Raw genomic sequence first — 6,679 nt, 5'->3', positions numbered from 1 at the left:
TTTGGCTTAGGGAAGGGACATTCAACTTTAAATGGTTGTATTTTTGCTTTTATGTTAAACACCGCCTGTCTGTGGGTTTGAAAGGCATGTTTTCTTTGAAAATTGTCAAAATTACTCCATTTATTAAAGCCCAAAACTGTAGAAATAGAAATTAAGTAATCAAATATTGTCTTATTTTCAATGTCAATGACTATAAACAATCATTGTAAAAAGTGTAGGTGCAGTAAGATAAGGCTTTAGCCTATACCTTCTTTGGTCAGAAAAACTTACACCAAACTAAATTCTGCATGTCTTTCCTGGTATGCAAAATGACCTGGCCCAGCATCGGCCCAAACTCGGCACACTGGAAGAAATAAATCAGCGACTTGGCCTAAATGCTACAGCAGAATCAGTTCAGGCTGCTGGCACTGCCATCACTGGGTTATTTAAAATTTGGACCAAAAAAACTAACTAACCAGATCCTGTACAAAAAAAAAATATATCAGATTCTGCTCTCCTGCATGCAATATGAAATAGTGAAAAACCAAGGTTTTTATTTAAAAAACTCCAGAGAGACTGTTCTTAACTTTTAACTTTTGAACATCAAAAGGTTGTTTTAAAAATGATGTTGTCACTGTACTGTGTAGACTACAGTTTATTTGGAAAAAGCAGTCATTATATGCAAAAGTTGCTAATAACAGTTGTGTATGCCTGTAATGTGTGTGAGTGTGTGTGTGTGTGTGTGTGTGTGTGTGTGTGTGTGTGTGTGTGTGTGTGTGTGTGTGTGTGTGTGTGTGTAAGCTTATTAAACCTGGTCATTTTGTTTTTGATAGCTCTCTCTCAATGCTGGTTGCTTGTTGTATTGGTTCCAATGGCTACAGTGAGTGTAAAACAAAATATCCTGACTTATGCTGAAGGGAGGGTCATACGTCACTCAGGGAGGCACAAGAAAAATGTTTGTAGTGTCAGGGAGGGTAAAGATAAAAAAAAAAAAAAACAACAGAAAAACAAATTCACATCCCAGACACCTCCCTCCTCTGATATATAAAGTAAAGTCCTTTATCTATATGTGCATGAAGGCATGTGGGGAAAAACAGCATGTATTGTGTATTTGATTAAATATGTTTTTGTGATCAGTACTGAGGGAGCTATGTGGGTGGTTGCCACCATTAGAGTCCATCCTTTATTGGCTCATAACGCTGATCATTTGCATAACAACAAGACTCACACAATAACAGGTCCTTTGAATCACACTCTTGAATCTTCAAGCTTTTGTGCATGCTTTCAAACTATTAAAAAAAGTAGTTCATTATATATGTTTTTAATTCATACTAAAGAATCTGCAGAAAGACAATGGCTTTTTAATGACATCCAAGTTTGCTGGCACCTGCGTGCAGCTAGTTGGAGGCTGGTGAGTCTCCAACTGTAGTTTGTGGGAGTGTTAACCATATAAATAAACCCATGCTAAGTGTGGCATGCTATTGTCTCACCACCTCAGGTCCTCCTTTATCTCAAACACCCTCACCATGAGGATACCATTGTGAGGAAGAAATATAATGGGCAAAGACGGCAGCAAGGACACTGAGCGTTTACATGAAAGGCTTAACAAGATAGCAGGGGCCATGCTGTTCTCAAGTCTGTAGGCTTGTTTTCAAATCACAAATGACGGTTCTGCAGCAGTGATTCATGTACAACCTAGAAATTTCATGTGAATGACTCAGCACATATAGCAAACTAGGACGCCACAAATACAATCAAACAATCAAAGCCAGGCATTTGTTTAAGATTTTTCAAGTATGTGTAGGTTTTTTTTTTTTGTTGGTTTTTTTTTACATTATTGTTCTCCAAAGCGTTTCACCTCTGCTGAGACTTCAAGCTTGTCTTATAACAAGACAGGTGTCACATTTCTCACCGTTACATCACACACGCTGACGATCACTCTGTGTTTTGACACGGCATGTCAACTGAGATGGTTCAGAGGGTTTTAACATGCACATCAGACCAAACTGTATTTCTCAATACAATGTCTCCCTATGATGAGAAGACAATTCAACAATTGACTGACTTACTGTTGCTATGCCTGCCTGTCAAGCTTTACGATCTCGCCCTCCACACAACATGTTAGGGTTAATTAGTACTTCCTTTATGTACGAAAATAGATGCGTCCGTCTCAAACGGCGTCGTTACTGCCCTCATACTTTCATGCATCCTTTATGATGGCATAAATCCAGCCAAAAGGTGGCACTAGAGTGTTACATCAAAAGTTACACATAACGACAAACAAGGACACGTTAAAGGAGATTGTAATAATTAACCTTTAATAATTAACAGTGTTGTAAACAGTCTATGAGGCCAATAAATACTTAATGTCGTGCGGATGGCAAATTCTTTTTATTTCCGATTTGTTCTGTTCCACCATTTTTTAAATTTTTTTTTTAAATGTCTTTGACTACTCCTATGGTCATATCTCACTATGGTACATTGATTTCCAGCGCTACTGCTCCATTTAGTCTGTATCCCTAAAGTTTCAAGAAAGGCTCCATCTATTCATTGTATGTATCTAACATAGAGCATAAATAAGCCCTCATGCAGTTCACAGTCAAAGATTTAACAATTGTAATACATAGTATTTTTTAAAATGTCTCTATCATACAAAACATGTACATGTGACTTTATTCAACCATTCAATGGCAGACTAAAAAGAAGCTCTACTCATCAAATGTGTTGACAATTTTAAATCCCTATATAATTTGTGGTAATTTTCTGTTGGTGACCTAAACGAATAGCAAAGGTCAAATTTATTTTATGAGTTATTGTTAACATATGATCTAAAGATCAATCTTGCAAAAAAACAGAGCCATGTTGAACTAGTAAAAAGGGGTCTATTCGTAGAGTCGGTAACTAGTTGTTTCAAAGACCAGATCAAGTCTAATACAAAATTTAGGTTATTCCAATACTGATGATTTAAGCAGACTTTTAGATATAACAAGATCAGTAAAATGTTCCCTAATACTTCAGATATTTGTGTGAAGTGTAGTGAGAAAAAAGGTATAATAATTCTTTATGGGAGTGCGTAAGGCTACAGCTATTCTAGAAGAGTGTAGGTGAATTTATAAGACTTATAACTGAGAGGAAACTCCTTTACAAGCTGTACTGTGAATTGGTAATACCTAAACTCTTGGTTGTAACTCCGCATGAGTCACTGCTCACTGACTTTTACAAGCCAGAGGAATAATTGCACTATTGTGGCAGAATATAGATATGCCTTTTATGGGAATGTAGATAAAGAAACTGTCAGCCAGTGTTTACTCCAATACATTTATTTAACAGGTAGTTACTAGTTACTATGGGAAAAAAAATAAAAATCTTACATACAACATAAATTTAGCAATTACAATACATTGAGATTAGGATTAAACCAGGTTGCAAAATTGTTTGGCTTTTGACTCCTGAAATAAAAGCTGTCAGCACCCCCTGGCATATTTCAGATGTCTGGGTACTTCTACACAGCTTACACCCCCTTTTTTTTTGCTTTGTGTTGTTTTTCTATTACTTTTTTGTATTGTATTTTTTTTTTTATCCTGTATGTGTTCTTTGTGATTTTATGTGTAAAGCACTTTGTAACGTTTGCTTTGATAAGTGCTATAAAATAAATAAATTGATAAGCGCTATAAAACAAATATTATCATTATTATTAGCAGCAACTTCTGACAAATTCTCTCCAGTCAAAAAAAAATGTCGAAACTTTTCATCACCACAGAGAAAAGCAAAACTCACTTTTATTTGATCTATATTTGCTGCTATTGTTTACCTGAATTCCTGTACATTATCCTTTTATCATTTAAATAAATTAATGATTAAATCAATAAATAGAAACAAGACTTACTACCCTCTTTGGTGGCATTTCTTTCTTTCTGTCTTTACAATCAAATGAACACATCTACCAGTTTCTAGACTATGGCAAACACTACGTCATTGCACACGATCATTAAGTCGGCACTTACGCAAGCCACTTCCACTTCCCACTAATTGGTTTGGGAAGGCACTTAGTGTGGTGGACCCTCTGGATGAATGCAGAGAGGAAATGGAGAGGGAGAAGGTGTCGGAGATGGTTTGGAAAAGGCCCTAATGAGTTGTTAGCAATTCCACCAAAGAGATTTCCCCTTTTTATTCGCGGTTGGTTTAATCTAAATAACTGGTTGGGGCCTACAGAGATATTTGGTATTCCAAAAAAAATATTAGTGAAAGCCAGCCTAAATAAAAAAATATATATATATTTTGACTTCTTTTTTGCATCTCTCCTTTTCCATTACATTGCCTACAAATGCTTTAAATCTGACCAGTTCTGAACTTTTATGATCTGTTATCCAACAGAAATATTGTACTTAATCTCATCTTTTCAAACATTTTTGGTCATTGTTCTGTTTAATTAAAAACCTTATTCTGACCTCCATCTTTCCTGGAGTAAAGTTGCTGGGGTTAGGTTTAGGAAAAGACACATGGTGATGACATACCATGAAATGACTTAGAGTTCACACAGTTCAGATCACCAGTCTCCTGGGGGAAGTCGTGACCCTAACCTGCCTCCTTTAGGAACCATTTCCTTCTTAACTACTGTCAGTGCATTGGTCACATGATCACAGCCTTCCCATTTAAGTGAATTATGCACAAATTGTTGTCTTAAGATTATGTGAATATGTACAAATTTTGGTGCATGACAACAGTCTGCACTACTACAATGTGTTCTTAACCAAACAGCTCCACAGTCATGAGTCTTTCTCTGTAACCACAAGGCTAATTATGGATTTGAAGTGTTCAGGACAGCAGCACTGTGTGCTTCCAGTCCTGCTGTTACCTTTTACCTTTCATCACGTCTGTGTGACACAATAAATACCAGCAATCATTAGCATTTTCATGGTGAAGCAGGGCAATGAGTCATCCACATGTTGCCTTTATGAAAGAGTGGCGATAGCAGCGTTCAGGGAGTATTGACTCTGAGAGAGAGACTACATAAAGGAGCCTAAAGGTTCCTCGTTTCATTTAATTCTTCCTATTAGCAGAGTACTTCAATCCTGCCATTTCCTTTTCTCCCCTTGGGCTTTGTGTTGACACTGAGCAACCAATTCAGAGGCAGCAGGATGGGGTTTTTTTCTCCAGCAGAGAGAAAATTAAAAATAGGCTTTATACACGACAAAATCTTTTCTTAAGAAAAACAACAGCCAAGAAACTGTGCAAGCCATAGATAACATGTCACCGGGGGTTTCAGAATTAAGTTATTATAACCCAACAGTACCAGCATTTTCATTTGTCTCTTTCTCAAAGTATTTAATGTCCTAACTAAACTCTGTATGAGACTTTCCTGCAATAAACTTGTCTTTTTGTTACTTGCAGGAGATGGTATGATTCCAGAAATAGGACGGACATCGTTCAATAGTTTCAAAAAGTATTGACATTTGTTGATTGTGGAACCAATCAAGCTTCTCTTGTTTCTGAGGCAATCAGCGTCTGCCATGATTCATTCATCAATTTATTTGTATTGGTGATGAACCCAGGCTGTCGTGTTTATCTGCTCGTCAAAAATATACAGTGTACCATTTGGTTGTCCCTTCTTTTCTCTCTGTCTGTCGGAGAGACACTGCTCACTGCCAGCATATTGTGTAAGGATTCATCATGCTGCTGTTGTTGACAGATCTGACTGTCACACACTTGTCAAAATGCCACGCAGTGACAAGGGATGGTAAGAACGCATTCACGAGACACACATGCGTTAGTATAGGCGGAGCTGATCCGAAGTAGCCATGAAGGATGGAGAGCAGCATGAATCAAATCGAAAACATTTTTTGACATTTTAACAGTTCATTATAAGACACCTGAGTGAGGGTGAAGGGAAATCACTAAGATTACACTTATTTAAAAGATTTATTGTTTTTCATATAAAACTGACGTGGCATGACTTAAAGACTGTTGCTGTTTCTGGTCATTTGATAGACTAATATACATGTTTTGCTTGTTTTGTATATTATTTTGTGCATTTTATTTTGTTGCTGCACAAAGGCTTACTTTAATGCCAGCATTGATACTGTCAAGGTATACCTTCTTTGAATATCTGAAAAGCCGAGGCGCTCTGGCTGCCAATGGCTAAAGCTATGTCCTCTATTTATCTGAGCACATTTTCAGAAAGCTTACAGATATGGATGAAATGGAGCAGCACCACCAGAAACTGTGGAGGCAGCGTAGCACAATTCAAGTAAGATACAACCCGGTAGACGACAAAGATGTTTAAAAAACGGTTTATCATAACAAATCGATAATTTAGTGAAAAGAATTCTCCACCAACATGACGTCGATGTATTTAATGACCTCACAGACCACCGCCGCCTGCGGTCCTGCCTCAATTAGAAGGTAAATTATTACGACCTCCTCCACCATCGCCACATTTTTTGTTTCCTGAAACTTCTGACTCTGCCCTCTCATCTATTCGGTGTATCTATGCAGAAATAAAGGACACATGAATGTATGTGGGTAGTGATTTTTACAACATTTGAAATGGATGTATCTACTTTCTTATGTAAAGGGAGTGTTAAAGAGCTTTAAAAAGGTCAAATGTAAAAGAATCTGTAAATTTATGGGAATGTGAATCTTTCAGATTAATTTGAGGAGTTCCTATCAGTTTGCATGTTCCACATTTTATTGCAAGTGT

This window comes from Plectropomus leopardus, chromosome 12 (genome assembly GCF_008729295.1).
Source record: "Plectropomus leopardus isolate mb chromosome 12, YSFRI_Pleo_2.0, whole genome shotgun sequence".
NCBI classification, from domain to species: domain Eukaryota; kingdom Metazoa; phylum Chordata; class Actinopteri; order Perciformes; family Serranidae; genus Plectropomus; species Plectropomus leopardus.
The sequence above is the reverse complement of the archived record's forward strand: the minus strand, read 5'-3'. Positions refer to the sequence as shown.